The following is a 25390-nucleotide window of genomic DNA, read 5'->3' on the forward strand; positions in this document are numbered from 1 at the left end:
AACTGACTCCATTTAAGAAGTATGAAGTCAAAGAATCATGAAACCTAGGTTTAAAAACTTCTTAGTGACTGAAGCTTAATTAAAATCTTTATTAAAAATTTAAAACATTGAAAACTGAAAAAAAATGCTTAACCATCTCAAGATATTTTTAGGTACTCCCTTGACATTTTATTATTGACTTAACTGTGTGCCTCTGCTCAGAGTTTAAGGAAATGAAGATTTAAAAAGTAGCCATTGAATTTATCTTCTTAGAACTCATTGTTGAGTTTTGGTTCAGCGCTAGGATAGAATCTAGACTGTAGTGGTTTGAGAAGTGAGTGGGAGGTGAGGAAATAAAGTTAGCAAGCACAAATCACTCTTTGAGGTATAGTTGGAGACATCAAATGTAAAGGGTTTATTAAAGAAGGGGAGATGTGGCAGAAGGTGGAAAGGACATGGGGTTAATGAGGCCTTTTTTAAAATATGGAAGAGACGTGAAAATATTTTAAAGCCCATGGGAAAGAATTAGTAGAGTTTGAGGACATGGGAGAAGAAGGAATGAACTGTACTAGAAAGAAGGAAAGGAAAGATAAAACCCAGTGAAAGCTATTGACCTTAAAAAGAGAGAGAGCCATGGCCTTGATTTTCACAGGAGGGCAAGAAGGGGAGTAGGTTTAGGTATTTATATGGTGGCAGCAAGTTGGTAATTCCCATCTGGCTGGGGTTTGCTCTGGAAGATGGAAAACAAGGTCAGCAGCTGAAAATGAGTCTTGTCGAGTGCTAAAGAAAGAACATTCTAATATCTGTGAGCTTGGCGACCAATTGACAAGGGAATGAGAAGAGGCTAGGTCCTAATGTGGAAGCAATCTCTTTTACAGAATTTGAGTATGAAAGCAAAGGGACAGTCTCTCCTTCCCTTTTATCTCAAGATGAGCAAAAGTACAGCGAAGAAATTGAAGTGGAAGTTTGTTGAGAGAGTTCACATAGGGTATATTTAAATTTCAGAAGAAGAATATGGATTATAAAGTAAGAAAGAATTATTAACTCCAAGAATTATTTGGCATTTGAATAGCTCATCAGAGGAGACTGGAATGACCTAGAATGGTTTAAATAGAGGTTGGGATGGTGTGACCTCCGAGGATCACACAGCCTTTACATTTCATCACATATCTCAGTGGTTCTCAACCCTGGCTACATATTAGAATCACCGTAGTAACTCAAATGTACTACGCAAGCCTTAAACCCATGGATTCTCATTTTATTGGTCTAAAAACAGTGGCCTACTCCAAATACACTCCACAGATTGGCAGCATCAGTAGCACTAGCAGTCGCCTGGGACCCTATTAGAACTGCAGACTCTCAGGCTTCACCCAGACCTACTAAATCAGAATCTGCATTTTAACAAGATCCTTAGTTGATTTCTACACATCTTAAAAGTCTGAGAAGCGCTAGACTAAAGCATGGTCTAAAGTGGGGCCCAAACTTAGGTACTTATTTGAAGCTCCCCTAGGAAATTCTAATGCACGGTTAGAGTTAGGAACGGCTGCTAGATAGAAAAAGAGATCATTTTACAACTGTATTAAGCGCAAGTGATAAAATCTCATTGTATTCTATATACACACAAAAAAGAATGCATATAAAAACTGGTGAAATCCAAATAAGGCCTGTCACACTGACCAAAGTCAGTTTTGTGGTTTTGCTAATTTACTATGGTAATGAAAGATATTAGGGGAAGCTGAGTAAGGGATACATGGGAACTGTAAACTAATTTGCAACTTCTCATGAGTCTTAAATAAAAAGTTTTTTTGAAAAAATGTAAGCTAGGCCGGGCACAGTGGCTCATGCCTGTAATCCCAGCGCTTTGGGCGGCCGAGGCAGGCGTATCACCTGAGGTTCGGAGTTCGAGACCAGCCTGACCAACATGGAGAAACCCCGTCTCTACTAAAGAAAATGCAAAATTAGCCGGGTGTGGTGGTGCATGCCTATAATCCCAGCTACGCGGGAGGCTGAGGCAGGAGAATCGCTTGAACTCAGGAGGTGGAGGTTGCGGTGAGCGGAGGTCGCGCCAATGCACTCCAGCCTGGGAAACAACAGCAAAACTCTGTCTCAAAAAAAAAAAACAAAAAAAAAAACGTAAGCTAAGATGAAGAGGAGCTGCTTTCCATCATCATCTAAGATGTACACGGGCTCCATCATTTATTCGTAGGGGAGCCATTAAAGGGTTTAAAGCAGAGGAAACACAGATTTGGATTTGTGTTTTAGAAAAATAAGTCTGGTGGCATATGAAGGGTAGATTGAAAGCAAAAAAAGCTAAGTTAGGAAGCTGTTTCTGCCATCCTCATAGATTATAAGGGCTAGAAACCAAATCAGGAGTGATGGAAATGGAGTAGGAGAGGATGGATTTGAGAGATTTGGGAGGCAAAATCAACAAGATTTTATGAATGATGCAAGGGTTCTCAATCTTGGCTGTGCGTTATAGTCTTCTGGGAAGCTTTTTAAAATACAGATATCTAAACCCTCACCAACAGATTCTGATTTAATGGTATGAGGGTGGGCCCAGGTATCTGAGTTTGTAAAGTTCCTCAGGTGGTTCAAATGATGAGGATTTAGAGGGGCTGGATCACAGACTCAGGCCGAGGAAGCGGGAAGTGCAGAGCAAGCCTCATAGGTTTTTAATCAACTATTCCAGGAACCAGCATGGATGAGGAGGAGGTAGCAAAGGTACAGCCTGGAAAAATTAGAGAGGTCGCCCTTCCTTTTCCATTTGTTTTATGTTGAGAAAAGTCACAAAACTTTGAGTTAACATGTGTAAAGCCATAATCCTTGCAACTTATCTGTCTTCCCATGGCCTGTCTAGACAAACAGATTTAAAAAAAAAAAAAAAGTTCAGTTGTTTGTGCCATGTAAACATAACCTCAGCTTGTTTTACACACGCACACGCACACACACACACACACACAGAGAGAGAGAAACACACAACTTTCTTGTCAATCTCAAAATTTGAAGTACAAAAATATATATGTATATATATAAAGAAATCCTCAGGAAGCTGGGCTAGAATGGCTTGGGAACAAGGTGAAATTCTTTTTTTCTTTTCTTTTTTTTTTTTTTTTTTGGGACGGAGTCTCGCTCTGTCTCCCAGGCTGGAGTGCAGTGGCACCATCTCAGCTCACTGCCCTCCCAGGTTCAATCTATTCTCCTGCCTCAGCCTCCGAGTAGCTGGGACTACAGGCGCCTGCCACCACGCCCAGCTAATTTTTGTATTTTTAATAGAGACAGGGTTTCACCATCTTGGCCAGGATGGTCTCAATCTCTTGACCTCGTGATCAGCCCGCCTCGGCCTCACAAAGTGCTGGGATTACAGGCGTGAGCCACCGCACCCGGCCAAAATTCTTATTTTTTTTTAACTGCTGCTAGCCATTCTGCATATTTCGGAAATCCCCCCCCAAGTTGTCTCCTAAAGTCCACCCAGACACTGTTCCCATCTTTCTCCAGGGAAATCTTTCATTTGTGTAGGTTTGCTTTTATTCATGTAAGGCTTTTTTTGGGAGAGGGGGTAGGGAGGAGCCAGCCAATTGCTGCAACAGGTATGGAGTGCGGTTGCTCCTGCTCCCTGCCCACTGGGGCAGCAGGGCAGCAGGCACAGCAAACTTTCCTCAGCACTCACTGCTAATAGACCCCGAGATTCCATGGAAGGTGTCCTGTGAGTGTGCACCCTACCATCAGATTCACACGTTGAAAGCAGCCAATGACTGACACACTGTCTTTTACAGGGTGATCTGCCAAAGCCACCAGTCTCTGCCTGATAAAAACAATCAGAGGTTTCCCTACTGAGAGTTGGTTGCCGCCTATTGGGGTCTCTCTTTATAAAATTGTGTGCAAAGCACCATGAAAATGTTTCCACCTCAAAATGGTCTGCTCTTTAGCATTTCACTTTTTTCCCTTTTAGGATGTTTTTGCTCCTTTTCAACGGAAAAAAGTTACAAAGCCCTCTCATAGCAATTATAATAATGCATAAGCACCTTATAATATAAGCACATCACAGATTTTAACAATTATTTTAAGTGGTTAGTGTGAGATAGAAAACATTAAGGTGGCATGTCAGGGCTACTGCTATGTTCCAGGTTCTTCTATTACATTATGTCTCAGCTTTCTATGAGCTATGTTATTTACAAGGTAAAAGAGTAACACCTAAGCTCATCAATTTCTTAAGTGAACCCAAACTTAGTTTGAGATCTGTAGGCTGGTTTAAATTGATTCTGGTAAAGCTACTTCAGCCTGGAAAAGGAGAGAAGAAATGATAGACTGAGAATTTTTAAATATTTTATTCTCATCCCAGTGTGCTAGCCATTTTACAAATGCATATATTAATATCTGCCTGTGTATTCCCTTGAGAGCTGGGCTGCAAAAGCGTTCCTATACTTTCTGGTTTGGTTTTGTTTTTAAACTGCCACAGTATCTTTACTTTTACAAACATAAAATATATACACTTATTTTAACAATGATCCTTTCCCACATGTTCTGTTTCCTCTTGTTTGTTTGCTTTTTTGTTTGCTTGTTTTCCTTTTTTTCTCGAGTCTTTCAGAATTAGATAGTACTTTTGCTTAATCACTTCTCAATATTTAACAAGGTTTCAGGACATGCAAGGGGAAGCTGTTTAATGCATGCTGGTGATGCCAAGGAGATTGTACAAGAGTATGTTGGCTTGTCCAGAATGTTTCTATCTTGAGTATTGTGTGCCTACTCTCCAAATGCACTGTGCTGGGAGCGGGGATATAACAAATAACAAGATTCAGTTCCTTTCTTCAAAGAGCTGAAAGAAGATGCCATTATAATATTGCAAGTGATGAAACAGATGTGTATACACCCTGGGAACCAGGGAGGATCTAAAATGCATGTCTAGAGAAGGCTTCCTGGAGGAGGTTATACCTAAGCTAAGCCCATCACTTCTCACAAGTCCAAACTCCTACAAGGGAGGGCAGGGGACTACAGCTTGGCTGCTCACTCTGCAGCCCTTTCAGAAACAGCCCCAGTTTCTTATTAGTGCTGATTCGCACCAGCTTTTTCCCCAGAATAGAGGACAGGGCTCTAAAGAGTGCCCTGTAAATCCCTTCCTACCTCACGTCAAATAAGTCACTGCAGAATATCACATCCAGTAAACCTTGCCATTGTACCTCCAACAAAAAGAGAAGTGCTGCTTCTCAAAAAGAATACCACCCTCACATCATGAGAGAGGCAGTTGCTCTATGACAACGCCACTAGACAGCCAGGACAAATATGGGATTTCCAGGCATTAAATTAAAACCATCATGCACTTCACAAATAGCAACTTTTGGGTGAAGGTGCCAGCTACATTTTCTGATTGAGATGGGGAACTGTTTCTCAATGCACAGAGGAGTGCTGAAGAGTGCTGAACACCTGTGATGGGCTTTTCTGCCACGCATTTCATCTATGTTGTCTCATTCGGGAGCCAACAACACTACAAGACAGTAATCCCATTTTGATGATGGAGAAGCTGATGCTCCAGAAGGGTCACTTGCTCAAGGTCATCAGGAAGTGACTAACTTAGTTTGATATGAATACAAGCCTGTATGACTTAAGTGTCAGACTCTTTCTACCATACCAGGCTGCCTCTGGGGCTCTTCTTTCTTGCAGTGTTTACAGTTTAGCTTACTAGTCTTGAAGTTAGATATTCTCCAACAGAACAGTAAGGAAAAGACAAAACAGCCTAATATCCAAGGGGCAAAAGGCTTGATCGGGTACTTCTTTAGAAAAAAAGATAGCCACAGCACTAATGAGCATGTGGAAAGGTGCCTAGTTTCAGACATCATGGAAATGTGAATTAAAATCAAAATGAGATACCAGTACACACCCATCAGGATGGTAAAAAATTAAAAAGACTGGCGATACCAAGTGTTGCTAAGAAATTGGGGTAACTGGAAGTCTCGTACATTGCTGCTGAGACTGTAAAATGTTATGATCACTTTGGGAAACTTAAACTAAATATATGCCTACTCTGTGATCCCAAAATTCCACTCATGAGTCTATATATCCAGTGATGTGCTGGGGCTGGCTCCTACTGACTCCTGAAAGCTGAATGGCCACATCTTTTCCAAACTCCCACTCCCTTGGTAGAAGAAAAATGGCCATGGTGGGGTATTTACCAACACACACCAGAGCTTTTTTATTATTATTATTGTTATACTTTAAGTTCTAGGATACATGTGCACAACGTGCAGGCTAGTTACATAGGTATACACGTGCCATGCTGACTTCGCTGCACCCATCAGCCCGTCATTTACATTAGGTATTCCTACCAATGCTATCCATCCCCTAGCCCCCCACCCCATGACAGGCCCCGGTGTGTGATGTTCCCACCCTGTGTCCAAGTGTTCTCATTGTTTAATTCTCACCTATGAGTGAGAACATGCGGTGTTTGGTTTTCTGTCCTTGTGATAGTTTGCTCAGAATGATGGTTTCCAGCTTCATGCATGTCCCTACAAAGGACATGAACTCATCCTTTTTTGTGGCTCCATAGTATTCCATGGTGTATATGTGCCACATTTTCTTAATCCAGTCTATCATTGATGGACATTTGGGTTGGTTCCAAGTCTTTGCTGTTGTGAATAGTGCCGCAATAAACGTACGTGTGCATGTGCCTTTATAGTAGCATGATTTATAATCCTTTGGGTATATACCCAGTAATGGGATGGCTGGGTCAAATGGTATTTCTACCTCTAGATCCTTGAGGAAATACCACACTGTATTCCACAATGGTTGAACTAGTTTATACTCCCACCAACAGTGTAAAAGCATTCCCATTTCTCCACATCCTCTCCAGCACCTGTTGTTTCCTGACTTTTTAATGATCGCCATTCTAACTGGTGTGAGATGGTATCTCATTGTGGTTTTGATTTGCATTTGTCTGATGACCAGTGATGATGAGCATTTTTTCATGTGTCTGTTGGCTACATAAATGTCTTCTTTTGAGAGGTGGCTGTTCACATCCTTTGCCCACTTTTTGATGGGGTTGTTTTTTTCTTCAAAATTTATTTCAGTTCCTTGTAGATTCTGGATATTAGCCCTTTGTCAGATGGGTAGATTGCAAAAATTTTCTCCCATTCTGTAGGTTGCCTGTTCACTCTGATGGTAGTTTCTTTTGCTGTGCAGAAGCTCTTTAGTTTAATTAGATCCCATTTGTCTATTTCGGGTTTTGTTGCCATCACTTTTGGTGTTTAAGCCACGAAGTCCTTGCCCCTGCCCATGTCCTGATTGGTATTGCCTAAGTTTTCTTCAAGGGTTTTTATGGTTTTAGGTCTAACATTTAAGTCTTTAATCCAACTTGAGTTAATTTTTGTATAAGGTGTAAGGAAGGGATCCAGTTTCAGCTTTCTACATATGACTAGCCAGTTTTCCCAGCACCATTTATTAAATAGGGAATCCTTTCCCCATTTCTTGTCTTTGTCTGGTTTGTCAAAGATCAGATGGTTGTAGATGCGTGGTGTTATTTCTGAGGCCTCTACTCTGTTCCATTGGTCTATATCTCTGTTTTGGTACCAGTACCATGCTGTATTGGCTACTGTAGCCTTGTAATATAGTTTGAAGTCAGGTAGCGTGATGCCTGCAGCTTTGTTCTTTTGGCTTAGGATTGACTTGGCAATGCGGGCTCTTTTTTGGTTCCGTATGAACTTTAAAGTAGTTTTTTCCAATTCTGTGAAGAAAGTCATTGGTAGCTTGATGGGGATGGCATTGAATCTATAAATTACCTTGGGCAGTATGGCCATTTTCACAATATTAATTCTTCCTATCCATGAGAATGAAATGTTCTTCCATTTGTTTGTGTCCTCTTTTATTTCACTGAGCAATGGTTTGGAGTTCTCCTTGAAGAGGTCCATCACATCCCTTGTAAGTTGGATTCCTAGGTGTTTTATTCTCTTTGTAGCAATCGTGAATGGGAGTTCACTCATGATTTGGCTCTCTGTTTGTCTGATATTAGTGTATAGGAATGCTTGTGATTTTTGCACACTGATTTTGTATCCTGAGACTTTGCTGAAGTTGCTTATCAGCTTAAGGAGATTTAGGGCTGAGACGATGGGATTTTCTAAATATACAATCATGTCATCTGCAAACAGGGACAATTTGACTTGCTCATTTCCTAATTGAATACCCTTTATTTCTTTCTCCTGCCTGATTGCCCTGGCCAGAACTTCCAACACTATGTTGAATAGGAGTGGTGAGAGAGAGCATCCCTGTCTTGTGCCAGTTTTCAAAGGGAATACTTCTAGTTTTTGCCCATTCAGTATGATATTGGCTGTGGGTTTATCATAAATAGCTCTTATTATTTTGAGGTACTTTCCATCAATACCTACTTTATTGAGAGTTTTTAGCATGAAGGGCTGTTGACTTTTGTGGAAGGCCTTTTCTGCATCTATTGAGACAATCATGTGATTTTTGTCAATGGTTCTGTTTATGTGATGCATTACGTTTATTGATTTGCGTATATTGAACCAGCCTTGCATCCCAGGGATGAAGCCCACTTGATTATGGTGGATAAGCTTTTTGATGTGCTGCTGGATTCAGTTTGCTAGTATTTTATTGAGGATTTTTGCATCGCAGTTCATCAGGGATATTTATCTAAAATTCTCTTTTTTTGTTGTGTCTCTGCCAGGCTTTGGTATCAGGATGATGCTGGCCTCATAAAATGAGTTAGGGAGGATGCCCTCTTTTTCATTGACAGGAATAGTTTCAGAAGGAATGGTACCAGCTCTTCTTTGTACCTCTGGTTGAATTCAGCTGTGAATCCCTCTGTTCCTGGGCTTTTTTTGGTTGGTAGGCTATTAATTATTGCCTCAGTTTCAGAGCCTGTTATTGGTCTATTCAGAGATTCAACTTCTTCCTAGTTTAGTCTTGGGAGGGTGTATGTGTCCAGGAATTTATCCATTTCTTCTAGATTTTCTAGGTTATTTGTGTAGAGATGTTTATAATATTCTCTGATGGTAGTTTGTATTTCTGTGGGATCGGTGGTGATATCCCCTTAATCATTTTTTATTGCATCTATTTGATTCTTCTCTCTTTTCTTCTTTATTAGTCTTGCTAGTGGTCTATCTATTTTATTGATCTTTTAAAAAAAACAGCTCCTGGATTCATTGCTTTTTTGAAGGGTTTTTTGTGTCTCTCTCTCCTTCAGTTCTGCTCTGATCTTAGTTATTTCTTGCCTTCTGCTAGCTTTTGAATGTGTTTGCTCTTGCTACTCTAGTTCTTTTAATTGTGATGTTAGGGTGTTGATTTTACATCTTTCCTGCTTTCTCTTGTGGGCATTTAGTGATATAAATTTCCCTCTACACACTGCTTTAAATGTGTCCCAGAGATTCTGGTATGTTGTGTCTTTGTTCTCATTGGTTTCAAAGAACATCTTTATTTCTGCCTTCATTTCGTTATTTACCCAGTAGTCGTTCAGGAGCAGGTTGTTCAGTTTCCATGTAGTTGTGCGGTTTTGAGTGAGTTTCTTAATCCTGAGTTCTAATTTGATAGCACTGTGGTCTGAGACACAGTTTGTTGTGATTTCTATTCTTTTACATTTGCTGAGGAGTGCTTTACTTCCAACTATGTAGTCAATTTTGGAATAAGTGTGATGTGGTGCTGAGAAGAATGTATATTCTGTTGATTTGGGATAGAGAGTTCTGTAGGTGTCTGTTAGGTCTGCTTGATGCAGAGCTGAGTTCAATTCCTGGATATCCATGTTAACCTACTTTCTCGTTGATCTATCTAATATTGACAGAATGATGTTAAAGTCTCCCCTTATTATTGTGTGGGAGTCTAAGTCTCTTTCTAGGTCTCTAAGCACTTGGCATATGAATCTGCGTGCTCCTGTATTGTGTGCATATATATTTAGGATAGTTAGCTCTTCTTGTTGAATTGATACCTTTACCATTATGTAATGGCCTTCTTTGTCTCTTTTGATCTTTGTTGGTTTAAACTCTGCTTTATCAGAGACTAGGATTGCAACCCCTGCCTTTTTTTGTTTTCCATTTGCTTGGTAGATCTTCCTCCATCCCTTTATTTTGAGCCTATGTGTGTCTCTGCACGTGAGATGGGTCTCCTGAATACAGCACACTGATGGGCCTTGACTCCTTATCCAATTTGCCAGTCTGTGTCTTTTAATTGGAGCATTTAGCCTATTTACATTTAAGGTTAATATTGTTATGTGTGAATTTGATCCTGTCATTCTGATATTAGCTGGTTATTTTGCCCATTAGTTGATGCAGTTTCTTCCTAGCATCAATGGTCTTTACAATTTGGCATGTTTTTGCATTGGCTGGTACCGTTTGTTCCTTTCCATGTTTAATGCTTCCTTCAGGAGCTCTTCTAAGGCAGGCCTGGGGGTAACAAAATCTCTCAGCCTTTGCTTGTCTGTAAAGGATTTTATTTCTCCTTCACTTATGAAGCTTAGTTTGGCTGGAGATGAAATTCTGGGTTGAAAATTCTTTTCTTTCAGAATGTTGAATATTGGCCTTCACTCTCTTCTGGCTTGCAGAGTTTCTACTGAGAGATCTGCTGACAGTCTGATGGGCTTCCCTTTGTGGGTAACCCGACCTTTCTCTCTGGCTGCCCTTAACATTTTTTCCTTCATTTCAACCTTGGAGAATCTGACAATTATGGGTCTTGGGGTTGCTCTTCTTGAGGAGTATCTTTGTGGCATTCTCTGTATTTCCTGAATTTGAATGTTAGTCTGCCTTGCTGGGTTAGGGAAGTTCTACTGGTTAATATCCAGAAGAGTGTTTTCCAACTTGGTTCCATTCTCCCCATCACTTTCAGGTACACCAATCAAACGTAGATTTGGTCTTTTCACATAGTCCCATATTTCTTGAAGGCTTTGTTCGTTTCTTTTTCTCTTTTTTCTCTAAACTTCTCTTCTCACATTATTTCATTAATTTGATCTTCAATCACTAATACCCTTTCTTCCATTTGATCAAATTGGCTATTGAAGCTTGTACATGCGTCACATAGTTCTCGTGCCATGGTTTTCAGCTCCATAAGGTCATTTAAGGTCTTCTCTACACTGTTTATTCTAGTTAACCATTAATCTAATCTTTTTTCAAGGTTTTTAGCTTCCTTGCAGTGGGTTCCAGCATCCTCCTTTAGCTCGGAGAAGTTTGTTATTACCGACCTCCTGAAGCCTACTTCTGTCAGCTCGTCAAAGTTGTTCTCCGTCCAGCTTTGTTCCGTTGCGGGCGAGGAGCTGTGATCCTTTGGAGGAGGAGAGGCACTCTGGTTTTTAAAATTTTCAGCTTTTCTGCTCTGGTTTCTCCCCATCTTTGTTGTTTTATCTACCTTCGGTCTTTAATGTTGGTGACCTACAGATGGGGTTTTGTTGTGGATGTCCTTTTTGTTGATTTTGATGTTATTCCTTTCTGTTTGTTAGTTTTCCTTCTAACAGTCAGGTCCCTCAGCTGCAGGTCTGTTGGAGTTTGCTGGAGGTCCACTCCAGACCCTGTTTGCCTGGGTATCACCAGCAGACGCTGCAGAACAGCAAATATTGCTGCCTGATCCTTCCTCTGGAAGCTTCATCCCAGAGGACCACCCGCATGTGTGAGGTGTCAGTCGGCCCCCACTGGGTGGTGTCTAACAGTTAGGCTACACGGGGGTCAGGGACCCACTTGAAGAGGCAGTCTTTCTATTCTCAGAGCTCGAACAACGTACTGGGAGAACCACTGCTCTCTTCAGAGCTGTCAGTCAGGTACGTTTAAGTCTGCAGAAGCTGTCTGCTGCCTTTTATTCAGCTATGCCCTGCCCCCAGAGGTGGAATCTACAGAGGCAACAGGCCTTGCTGAGCTGCGGTGGGCTCCGCCCAGTTTGAGCTTCAAGGGCCGCTTTGTTTACCTACTCAAGCCTCAGCAGTGGTGGACGCCCATCCCCCTGCCAGGCTGCTGCCTTGCAGGTGGATCTCAGACTGCTGTGCTAGCAGTGAGCAAGGCTCCATGGGCATGGGACCTGCCGAGCCAGGCGTGAGACATAATCTCCTGTTGTGCCATTTGCTACGACTGTTGGAAAAGTGCAGTATTTCGGCGGGAGTGTCCCGATTTTCCAGGTACAGTCCTTCATGGCTTCCCTTGGGTAGGAAAGGGAAATCCCCTGACCCCTTGCGCTTCCCGGGTGAGGCGATGCCCCGCCCTGCTTCAGCTCACCCTCTGTGGGCTGCACCCACTGTCCAACCAGTCCAAGTGAGATGAACCAGGTACCTCAGTTGGAAATGCAGAAATCATCCGTCTTCTGCGTCGATGGCGCTGTGTGCTGCAGACCAGAGCTGTTCCTATTCGGCCATCTTGGAATGGAAGTCAAGCTATTTTTATTATAGAACTGACTGTTCAACATTTAACAAAGAAGGGAGTGCATATGTCTACCAAAGGCTATCTAAAAGAAAGTTTATAGCAGTTTTAATTAAAGAACAACCAAACTGGAAACAACCCAAAAGTCCACCAACAGGAGAATGGAAAAGTAAATTGTGGTATTTTCACACAGTGGAATACTACACGGCAAAAATAAATAAAAATAACAGAGTACCGATAAGCACAACAACATGGATAAATCTCACAGGCCAGTTAAGTAGAAGATGGCAGACACAGAAGAGCGCATTCTACATGATTCAGTTTTTAGGAAGCTGAAGAATAAGCAAGACTAGCTGAAGTTGATAGAGTCAGAATAGCTTTCCTCTGGGGACAGTGGGGATATTGACTGGGAAAGGACATGAGAGGGCCCTCTGGGTACTGTAAATATGCTATGTCTTGATCTGAGCAATGTTTATATGTATCTATGTATAAAAATTCATTAAATATGCACCTAACATTTGCACACTGTACTGTATATAAATTACACCTTAATTATGAAGAGTGTAGAGACACACACACACACACACACACACCCTATTCAGTGACCCTGTCAGTAAGGTGGAAGAGTTAGACTACCATCCCAGCAGTGCAGAACATCCAACAATGGTGAGTACCAAGAAGAAGAAAGGCAGCCTGAATCTTGGCAGACAAATCAGCCCAGTTTTAATGACATCCAACTCACTGCCATCGTGGGGACTTTCAGCACCTGTACTGGCAGCAATGCCGATGCATGGAGAATTTGTCTCCATCAGCACATACTTCCCAGGCACATCACTGCCTGGGAAGGAATCCAGTGAACACATCAGCTGTCTCTCCCACACACCTACTGCCATAACAGCAGAAATCCAGAAATGTAAAGATAGGGACTTTCATCCAACTTGGGCAATATTCCAGCATTTGCTGTAAACAGAGAACACTGAAGCCTGAGACCTTACCTGTTCAGATGATCCGGAAGGTTGCAAAGAGGCTTCTAACGATGTCTCTAAGCTTTTATTCCGAATAAAGTAAAAGCCAAATAAATGCCTGCTTCCTTTATCATCAGCCAGAAGAAAAAGAAGAGATCATGCCATCTCACAGCTCTCCATTCCTGGCAGGATGCAGGTCTAAGCACTTCTTGAAGAGTTAACGGTACATTCTCATCACCAGTATACCCTAGACCCAACATGTGATTAGCTTTAAGCCTTAATGAAAAGATTGGACTGTGTCCCAAATGAGAGTGAAGTGCAGTTGACAGCATCAGGCCATCTACACTCGTGAACTTGTTTGGGCCACTTGGAGAAATATTTATTGCATACCTACTGTGTTCATCATCATAAAAATGTGCCTACCATCAAAAGATTGAGTATGAAGAGAAGCTCACAAGATCCTAGCTTTATTCCCTAAGGGTTGAGTGTTGTGTATTCAAATATGGCTGTGTGAAAATAATACAAGACGTTGGTGAGTTGGTTTTAGAATGGCTTAGTGTTTTGAGGACACTAGGAAACTCTGATTCCGGAGGCTATGAGCATTATTGGAAATTTTCTTAGTTTGTGTTTCAGAAGCCAATCCTAAAACAGGCCTAAAATTAAGCAGGCCACTTCTGTGGGCAACTAGAGCACAATCACACATGGGGAAGCTCTGGGAACCAGCTTAAAACACACTCACCCCAAAGTGATCCCACCCATGGGGAGGGAGCTGGGTATTTATAGGCCAAGTGCCATCTGTCATTGGTTGAGGGATGCTCCTAAGGAGTGTTAATTCCCCAGCACTTCTGGCCTGCCAAGCAGATGGTGAAGTGGGCTCTGTGACAAAGAAGTGTGGGTGCTGGCATTTGAAGTCGGGCAGGTGTGCTCTCAAGAGATAAGGGCTAGAGGATATGAGCAGGGTGCCAACTGCATCTGCTGCAGAGGAACTTAAAGCAATTGGCCAGGAACTTCTGTGCTTGTATAGTCTATGACTGCAGTTTAGAAGTGTGCATACACAAAAGTGAAAAGCCACGCATCAGCTAAATCTACATATCTATAAATCTACAGTTGATAGATGGCACATTAACACCCAAACCTGGGAAATGCAGCCCAAATGTTTAATCAGTACCATGGAGCTGAAAGTTGTCATCCAGTTCTATTACCTGGCTTATTGCCTTGGCTAAGCTGTCCAGACCTATAAAAAAGTATAGGCATAAACCTTCTGTCTCCTTCAAGCTAGTGTGACCCCCACGGTTCAGACCTTCATTACATCAGTGAACTAGTTGTTACATTGGTGTCTTATTTTGTCTCCGTGGTTACACTCTTCATCCTTTCCAATCTAGCTACCACACTGCAGGCAGAGTGAACTTCCCAAGACACGCTTCAGATCATTTCATCCCCTGATAAAATCTTTGATTGGCTCGCAGTTGCCCACAGGACAAAGTCTGTGTTCCAAGTTGAACTAACAAGGCCTTGCGTGATTGGGACTTTCCTGCCCCTCTGGCTTTCCTCTCCGTTTTCCTACCAGCCTCAATTACTTCCATTTCCCCTGACATCCTTTTTGTGCCTCTGAAACTTTGCCCATGCCTTAGCTTCCACCTGAAATACTCCCTCACCCAGTTCCACGCCCTGAGCCAAACCTCTGCCCATAATTAACTCTTCCTCATTCTTGGGTCCTAATTTAGAAGTCAGTTCATCTAGAAATCGTCCTTGATGTCTGCAAGGCCAGTGTGGGTGCCCTTCCCTTAATACTCTGCACTTCTTTTGTCTTAGAACTCACCAAAGATTTTGTAATTCCCTTGTTGCTTGTCTTTATCTCCCACAGTTTGAATTTTCTGTGAGGGCAAAACCATGTTTGTCTTGCTCACATGGCTTGAGGTAAGATTTACTAATAGTTACTAATAAATTTCAATGAATGAATGAATAAGATCCTCCCTCATCTGGCCCCTGTCTCCTTTCCAGCTCTTATTCTATTGCACACTCACCACCGCTACACACATGCTCCTGGTACACACACACACACACACACACACCCACCCCTGCATCCCCCTCACATACGTATATATCCTAGACACCAACATACTAGACTCCCTATACCCCTTTAGCTATTTCTATCATAGCACTGTAACACTCACTGAACTTTATGGTTCCCTTGTGCTAATCAATTCTGAGAATCTGCCTGAAGTCCCTCGACTAAACTCTAAGTTACTTGAGGATAAAGTTATGTCTTAATGTTCTTTATCTCTCCAGGGCTTACATAATGCCCAGTATGGTGTAGTCCCTTAATATATGTTGAGTAAATGCATCATTGCTATAATTGGTGATGAAGTGCAGAAGACTTTATCAGCATGACTTCTAATTCTCAACAAAGCAAAAAAGCTCTGGCCTCCCACCTGCCCAGTGTCTGAGACCCATCACAGACTTCACATCTGCGAGCCTTGAAAATTTTCATTAGCCAAATTAGCAAGCCATTGTCACCATTAAAGCAAGATAGAATCACCCAGAGTGACATCTTTGGACATGAAAGCAATCTTTGCTCTTGGCTGGGCAGATCACTTCCAAAAGCCAAATGCCAGTGACACAGCTTAGTAGAAGCTATCTGTCAATTTCAGTAGGGCTGGCGTGCTCAGGGAAGGTAGATGAAATGTTCTGAGGGTCCTATGGATGCGCTCCACCTCTAAAGTAGCAAGCAAAACCAGGCTGCAGGATAACTGAATCTTGCAGAAACATCAGAGTCTTGACATGGAAGGAAGTTGCAATAGTGGGAGCATAGGTGTGGTTGGAAGTGGTTACAGACAAGAGGAGTTTTTCCAAATTATTTTCCTGGAGACCTTTATGATGACACGATGGTGTCACATGCAATATTCTAGGTTCCATCAGCAGCAGTGGGCTACAAACCAAAGGATTGTCACCTCAGGTCTGCTGTGAGGCATAAGCAGTTGAAGTTACATCAGTGCTTGCATCGTCTGACACATCCAGAGATAGGAAGGGTATACAACCTAGTTTGCCTGTGATAGTCCCATTTTATGCCTATTGTTCCTGTGAAATTAACACTGCCCCCTTGCACTCCCAAAAGTGTTCCAGTTTGGATGATAAATTATATGGTCATACTACCCATCAACAGCATTAGCAGGAGGAGCAGAATCTTCAGATAGACATGGATGGTAGGTACACAGAAATTCTTATAATAGTCTCCAGACTTCTGTATTTAAAAAAAACAAAAAACAAAAAACTTTTCTCCTCAAAATAAAAAGAAATATGAAAAACAAATACACATGAAAAATTCAAACTACCCTATAATTAAGCATAGCACATAATTATTTCAGACCTCAGTTGCCTACCTAAATTGTTTCTCTGCTCTTATTTTTTGAGATTATAGTTTAACCATATCCATTTGTCTAATGAGACCAGCCATTTGTCTGCAGGATGTAAGCAACAGGACCAAATTCAATGTCATCTGTTTATTTAAGATGTAAATGATACGCATGTAGCACAGTAGCCTTTGGGTACAAATGAAGTATCATTCACTGTCACCAGAGAAATATAAATCAGCAAGAAGGGACAAACACTAAAGGTTTCATCAGCACATCTTTGTTGGGCTCCTTTTGTGTGCCAGGCACTACTCTAGGTACTTGGGATAGGATTGAGCGAAACAGACAAAATCCCTGCCCTCGTGAAGCATATATATTCTAGTGTTAAACTCCCTGTGGGGAGAGATGATACCCAAGTCCTATAAGACCCCCAACTTCAATCTGATATTTTCAGTAAATCCACACACTGCCACCCTTTATACAAGTATGTTCTGTAAAGTTTTGTGTTTTCTTTTTCCTCGTGTGTTTCTGAGGTCAAGGGGTTATATAAGAAACATACATGGCTGGGTGCGGTGGCTCACGCCTGTAATCCCAGCACTTTCGGAGACCAGGGTGGGTGAATCACCTGATGTCAGGAGTTCGAGATCAGCCTGGCCAACATGGTGAAACCCCATCTCTACTAAAAATACAAAAAATTACCCAGACGTGGTGGCGAGCAACTGTAATTCCAGCTACTCGGGAGGCTGAGGCAGGAGAATCGCTTGAACCCAGGAGGCGGAGGTTGCAGTGAGTCGAGATCATGCCATTGCACCGCAGCCTGGGTGACAAAAGCAAAAATACTCCATCTCAAAAAAGAAAAAAAAGACACATACATGATGCAAAAGATGCTATTTTGACTGATGAAAGTCTTCTCTCTTTTCACATCTGTTTTCTTCATCTCCAGCTGTTTGTGCATGCTTGTCATTGGTAATGGGCTTGTGGCTTCTCTCTGAGGTTTCTTTTGTAAATATCTGGCATTCACTGGGTTTTACTGTTTAGTACTGGTCAGAGTCTTGTTGCTTTTCTAGGCTGCTTTGTCATGTTTGAACCCTGACTTTGCTAACTCATCACCATCTCATGCTGTGAGTTGACCACGTTTAAGCCTAATACCAGAAAGCAAGTTAATCAATATCCAAATGTCCAAAGCACAGAGATAAGGGGATAAAGTCTTTACTTTTCCAGAAGAACTCTCATTAGGCGACAATTTTCTGAGCCCAGGATTTGAATCTGGGCTCATCCACTTACTAAATTTTTGGCCATGGACAAGTTATTTAAGCTCCTAGAGGCTCAGCTTCCTCACCCGCAGATGGAGTGGTAATATCTACCTCCGTGATTTGCTATAAGGGTTAAATAAGATGATAGATTGTAGCATTCTTTGCACAATGTCCGGCACTTAGCAAGCACTTAGTACCTTTTAGTTTCATTCTTTTGCCCCCATCATCTTTTCCTGCCTAGACTGGCTTCCTTTAATTGATGTGCACACAGTAATCTAAGTAGAGAGCTAACCTGCAGATGATGGGACAATTTTCAAACTTGGAGCTTATACTGGGATTAAGGAGTGCCAATTTTAAACACATACTACCCAGCTGTTCTCTTCAAATATTTATACTGATCCATGCCTCTAACTCCATTTACCCCTTAGACTTTCAGCAAAGATGTGAGCAAAAATCGGTCACCTTTACATTTCATTGAATATACTTTTCAAGAAAAATGGAGGAAGTTTCACTATTTAAAGGAAAAGAAAGTTGAAGTAGACAAGACACAACAGAAGATAGAAATGGGGTTTTCTGTTTGTTCATTTTGTCTTTGCTATCAGACATTTACTGGGTACCACCTGTGTGTCAGAGACTGTACAGAGCAATTTACATTCAATTTCTCATTTATCCTTCAACAATCCTAATGAGATGGGTATTATTATTGGCCCCATTTTACAGATGAATGAGCTGAGGCAAGGGATAGCCATTACATAATAGCTTAGTGTCCAGGATCACACATCTCCTTAGTGCCAAAGCTGGGATTTGAGCCTAGGCAGTCTGACTCCATCATGCTAAACCATGCCACCAACATCAGCACCTCCCAGAAGGGTCGAGGCCTTTGCAAGCTGAGTCATAGAAACTATCATAGTTTGACATTTTGCCCTGTGAGACCTCTTTTCAGATCAGGAAAGGGAGGGCAGTGGCTGAAATGCTCCTCTGATTTTTAAGGGCAGTAGCTTTGTATGAGAACCTTGAGAACAGAGAAGAATTATTGTCAGGAAGAAATGCACTGTCCTATGATACGTTCTTTTATGAATTACAAGTACTCATCCTTGGTAAGGCTTATAGTCGATCATTCAGGAGAGCTGTTACCATATCATTAGGTGGAACTTTCTTTTTATTTTTTCTTTCATCAGCCATAATTTCCATTGTTCTCAAGTTCAGTGCCCATTAGAAACATAGCAAATCCTTTCAAGGAAAAAATATTGCCAAAGAGCTCATCTGATGAAGACATTTGTATATTTTTTGATTTAACAGTATTATTATTCAGTTTCAAATATCTTAGGGATGTGGGTTATATGGCATTTTGATTTTTTTCATAAGGTAAAACTACTAAAATTGTGAATTCCAGTCGCATGTAGGGACTCATGCCCACAATGTGTGCAGCCCTGTTTTTGCTTGTGGAAAAGGGAATGAGAAGATTTCTGAGATCCTTCCTAGCCCAAAACTGTTGTCTTTTTTCTAAACTCCTGCCCCGATACCACCAAACTGTCTCTTGGAAACCAAACAAAATTGTCTGATAGCCCCCTCAGGAAGCTCAGGTTCTGACAGGACTCTTGGGGAGAAGGAGAGGCAGGAGGGGAAAGAACAAACACTGACGAAAGCTGAGTTAGGTGACTCACATAAAATTGCTGCTATTCAACTACTTTTTAACCTATAGAAATGGCAATTTCATATGGTTTAACCTAATACTAAATGCCAGGCCAGACACCTTTTATAGGTTATCATAATGACTTTATGAGGTAAGGATTATTCCCATAATTCAGATAACAAAACTGAATTAAATACCTAAAGTCATTGTCTTAGTTTGACCTCCCCCAAAAGCTAACCTGGAGTCAAGCACTTCGTGAGAGTAGAATATTTGGAAGACAATCCCAGGAAGCACTGAGAAGAGAACAGCGTCATGAGGCAGGGAAGAAAAGCCGTCGGCTATGGAGGCATTGTCAAGCCAGCTTCTCTGTGGGCAACTGGAGTTTAATCCTGCTGGGGAACTCTGGGAAACAGTGAGGAACACATGTTGCAGGGTTAACCCATTTAGGAGGACATGTGAGCTGGGCTGTTCATACACAGACTGTCTTTAGTCATAGGTCCAGCCTGCTTAGAATTGAGATAGTATATTAGTGCCCCAGTATTTCCACATCAGGCTGGAAATAGGTACGATATGTGCACTGCACTGAAGTGGTAAGGATGAGGGGATATGAGCAGGGCCCAGCTGTGTTATGAACAGAGGCAGGATTTGAACTTATGGCGTACTAACCTCATAACCCATGTCCCTCCCACAAAAGCACAAGATACTGTCAAGTCGGGAAGGATTAGGGGCTCCAGGACTCAATTGTAGATTACGTTTGGACAGCTGTAAGACCACTCACCAGAGGAGCTACCATCCATGCTTTCTGCTGTGTAATAATACAATTGTATTTGTGTAGCTCTCAAAAGTTTACAAAATGCATGGACATTGATCATCTCATTCGGCTTTCATCATGCCCATGATGAGACAAACTAAAGTCCCTTTACTCATGAGATTATTATATTCATGTGTTTACTTCACAATTATTACGTGTTCCAGGCACTGTTCTAGTTAATGGAGATGTAGAGGTGGACCAAACAGAAACACATTCTGGCATGACATAATTCATATTCTAATGGGGGCAGCAGAATAAAAACAGAGATGATGATAATGTCATGTCATGACGGTACCATGAAAAAATTAAAACAAGAAAAGATGATGGCGATGGGCAAACATGCTAGTTTTTTTTTTTTTTTTAATTAGGGGTGAGCTCAGGAAAGGTGACTGCATTTAAGCAGGGAAGTAACGGCAATGAGAACACAAGTTTTGTGTCTGGAAGAAGAATGTCCCAGGCAGAATCAAGAACAGGACGAGCACTGCAATGTGAGCATAGCGAGAAGGGAGTCCAGAGGTCAGCAAGGAGAATGTTTCATGTCAGGGGCCACAGTCAATGCTCTGAGCATGATGAGGAACTCTTGGGGAATTTAAAGCAGGGAAGTGACGTGTTTTCATAGGTTCATTGTTTTGTTTATCTCTAAGTCATGTGGTCAGCAAGACCCAGAACCAGGACTAAAATTGAAGCCTTCTGACACCTGATACAGTGCTCCTCCCATTCAGGTCCATGGTTGGTCATTCTCTAGACCTGAATGTCCTTGCCATCCTGTTTTTCCTGTTCCTTGCATGGTTATTTGTGGTCTGCTAATCAAATCCCGTAACAGCTGTTGCCTGTTCCCAAGCCCAAGCATTTGGTTCCTTGGGACTTCCCTTTGCCATTTGTCCAGCTAATCAGCTTTAACATTCTCCTGTTTCTGTGAGCATCAGGTCCTCTTAGAGTTATCCAACAAAATTCTTCACCCACAAAGTAGCTCAACTACACTTTCAGCTTGACCATGAAACTCAAGTGAGGATTTAGGGAATTTAAAAATAGCCACTCTATCAGCCACTCTAAACACTCTAATCAGAACGTTGAACTTCACAGATTGCCGAGTATCTTCATAATATGAAGGATTTTTTCACAAATCAAGAACAAGTGAAATTTTCTCCCAGACTACGGGAATAAAGAGATTGCGGAACCTGTGGTTCACTGTACTGACTGTCTTATCCATACCAGTGTGGAATCAGGCAGAAGTTGCAATGAGATACTGCAATTGCATTTTCCTTCACCATCACTATTTTTTGTTTCTAAAACCTCAGATTTCTCTGCTTCAAATCCCAAGCTGCCTTGTTTTTTCAGCCAAGCCTACAAAGACAAACTCAGCTTGTTTGGAGAGTTACAATAAGGGCTGTCTTGGCTGCTTGTCAGTGTCAGTACCCGCAATAAGAGTGTTTAGTTTACCACCTTGTAGAGTAAGGAGCAAAACAGAACTATTCCACTCTCCCAGACCTGCACTAGCATTCCGTAACTGACAGAGGTAACCATTTGTCTTTTGTCACTGGAGCAGGTGAGCATGGCACCAGGCACACATGTGCAGAGGAAGTGTGTGGATAGATAGTCACTTGTTTGGCTATATCCACAGCTTAAATTTGGTGTCCTCTGGAAATGTAATCTTTCAAAGGCAGGATGATATTTCTGTTCACTTATTAAGGGATGACTAACTTGCTTTTGGCTGCACTACAAATGAATCACGGTAACAATCCCTAACTTGCGACTTCTGGCGTTCTGATGTAATGCGTTTCTATTAAAAGAAGAGGAAAGAGAGTGGGTGAGAGTGAGATCATGCAAAGACAGAACATAACACCAAGGGAGCTAGCGTAATTTATGAACTGCCGCAGCCAGATCCATCTACTTCAAGGTGTTTTCTTGCGTCCTGAGTGAGGATACCTTGCCAGTTAGCACCTACCCATTTACAGTTGCAGAATATAGACCCAGATCAAGACATGTAGTTTGGAGGTATTCAGTGAAGGGAACATTTCATTTGGGGGTGAAAACCAGATATTCCTTGAAAGCACTTTTAAGCACTTTTGATTTAGTGTCACTTGGAAGGTAATATTTGGGGACGGATGATATAGGTTAAGAAGTCAAATCATAATCTTCCTTTTTACATTTTTTTAATGTATGCAGCTTATTTGGGAGTAGAGGACGTGGGAAGGGGGTGGAAACGTGAGACAAGGAAGGGAAGACAGCCTATAAAGGGGGCGTCATCAGGCTAACTCCCACTGGAGGTGACTGGAGCTCCATCCTGCTGCGACATGGGGAACCCATACGAACTCCAGGTCTTCCCTCACAGATGAGATTGCTTGGGGACTGTTTGAGGCTGCCCCCAGAGCGTGTTAATTGCCCTGCATGGGCAGAGTGGCCTTCCTCCTTCCCTCCTCCCTTTTCAACAAGAAACAAAACAAAAAAAAAACCCAAAACCCTGCAAGGTATTGTATAAGATCCTCTAAACCCACAGGTATTTTTCCTGTGTTAATCACCACTCAGGAGCAGATACATCCTTCCTCCCTTCTGTACTGTCCTCTACAAAGTGTCCCTGCTGTCTTCTGAGGAAGATCTAAGTGTGCCAAGGAGAGGCAGAGAGGAAATTAGACTCTGGCCTGTCGTGACCAAGCAGCCCACGCTGGCTTTGTCCCAGGATCTGGCAGAAGGGGATTATAAGAGCCAGCGCCTCCCCAGAATGGGAAATCACTCAGAGAGGGAAATCTTTTTTTTTTTTTTTTCCCCCAGTAAACCTATATTCTTTACCCTGTTTTCCTTCTGGGTTTCATCTATCAGATCGGATTGCCCTGAAAAAGACCTTCAGTGTGTCAGAAAAGCATACCTCAAGTAGCTGTAATAATGTTCAATTTGATATTTATTAACTTTCTCTTAACTAGTGTCTGATTATGTAGTTTGTGGATATCACTCATCTTAGAATTATGTAGTGTTAAAACTGGAAGGGTCTGTCCTTAAATATTAGCTAGACCAACACCCTTTTTTACTGATAAATATGAGACGTGAAGTTTCAGACTTAAAGAAGCAGAGTGGGATTCCTGAAGTTTCTGACACTCCTAAGGTAGGTAATAGAAGCCACACTGGAAGTCAAAACTTTTTATTACTGGATTCCATTGTGCCCCAGGACCGTTTTTCTTAGGAAGCCTGTCTTTGAAAAGTTTTATTTAGCAACACCAGAGGCTGGATGGAGATTAAGAAAAATCGTTAAACTCTAAACCCATCCAGTTCATGACCTGTTTATACTGCCATGTAATGTTGCTGCTGTCTGAACATGAGTTTAGCTGTTTGGATTATTTCTGGTCTCTCTTATTGGACCCCAGATCTCCAACTGTGGCCATCCCACAGCTCAGTCATATCCACTGCCAGTCACTTGAAGCAGGTGAGCTGACAATTCTTTATCCACCCCCAAGTTGTCTTCATGCTCACTGCTGAATTTTTTGATCTATGCTGAGTGTCCTGCTGTGGAGTAAGACTTGATAATCAGGTCTGCCCTTATTTAAGGGCTCATCTTAGGTAAGTGATTGAAAGTCTCTAGGCCTCAGTTGTACCAGCTATAAAATGAAGATAATAGTATCACCATTGCCACAGTCTGTTTTAAATACATTTTTTAACTGTATAGAAAGCACTTAGAAAACTAATTACTATTATCATTATCATTCTTAACCAGAAGAATGATGAGAGCAAAGAAGCTAATAATTTACGTGATGTCAGAGCCTTAAAACTAATCTCAATCTAACACTCAGTTTTGGTCTCTTTGGCAGCAAATACAATAATAAAAAAAAAATATTGTTATTGAAATTGACACTGGTTCGGGCTTTACTAGTACAAAGCACTTGGCGTTGTTTACTGTTAGGATTTTCCCTTTGTTTTGGACACTGCATCTCGTGATTTTTTTCCACACGTGAGTGCAAGCACGCTAAATTCAGGGAAATTATCCTATTATTGACAGCATAGTAGGTTTGATGAGTACCTGTTGAATGTGTGTGTAATGAATAATCTAGAATCTATACACAGTTATAGAAACATGGATTATATGTTATTTCACACGACAGATTTAGACCACATTAAGGGTCAGGACAATTAGTTTGTGTCATTTTTTCCTTCTTTTTCTTTTCTGAGAAGAGCGTCTCTTACCTAGTTCAAAAACAACCTTATATGGATTGCAGTTGTCCATTTTGTGGTTTATCTGAAGCATAGCTTCAAACCCTGGCTTTATTTTCCTTCTGTGAATATATCTGGTACTACAGTTTAGAACATCCACTAATGTTTCTACTGCATTGAGTGGGGTTCTTTTAGGGAAGTAAATCAGGACACTCTAAAACTCGGTATAGGAAGATGTTCAGGAAGCATGTGCAGTATATCTGCCCATGGCTATGTGGATTTCCAAGAGTGGATTGTGTCTGTGCTTATGTGTATTCATAAGCACCAAAGATCAGAACTGAGCCACTGCAGAAGTCATAGAAGGGAGTCTCAACTCCTTATTATAACTCTTATTATCCTCTCACCTCTTATTCCACAGTAGAATCCTACAGATTCCCCCTGCTAGGTGGGTGGCCTCAGCCAACACCCTGTCTCTGGCTGCTTTGTCACTTTGCAGAACTCTGCCACTCAGAAGCAAGAGTGACATGTTCTACCCACCACTCTATCGGAAAGTCAAGGCAGTTGCATCTTACAGCAGCTCTGGAACTGAGTTAAGAAACCTTCCCTCTCAAACTTCATTAAGGTTCTCATTTTCCAAGATTCCCTCCTATGGTCTTGTAGTACATGGGTTAACATGGTGTCTGTTTTCTTCAATGTATGGTCCTAGGGGTCATAGCAATAGATCTGCACAGTTGGAAGATCACTAAATAGTTTCTAACTCCCCACCCAGCAGGGCATGGTCGACATAGAGAATGGATGGAAAATATCCCCTTGCTATAATTGGGTTCAGCCCTGTGGCTTAACACCATCTTATTTGGCAATCTTTTTCTCTTGACATATTTAGTAATCACTTTAAGGGAGATTTATTACACTGCTCATGGGAACAAACAATGCACT

The 25390-nt window shown here is 41.7% G+C and overlaps 1 protein-coding gene across 1 annotated transcript in view; it reads left to right on the forward strand.

Annotated features, from left to right (window-relative positions):
• Nucleotides 1–25390, forward strand: part of PTCHD1 (patched domain containing 1) — a 65036-nt gene that overhangs the window by 16650 nt on the left and 22996 nt on the right. The gene's annotated exons all lie outside the window — the stretch shown is intronic.

The sequence above is a fragment of the Pongo abelii genome, chromosome X, assembly GCF_028885655.2.
Source record: "Pongo abelii isolate AG06213 chromosome X, NHGRI_mPonAbe1-v2.0_pri, whole genome shotgun sequence".
Classification (NCBI taxonomy): Eukaryota; Metazoa; Chordata; class Mammalia; order Primates; family Hominidae; genus Pongo; species Pongo abelii.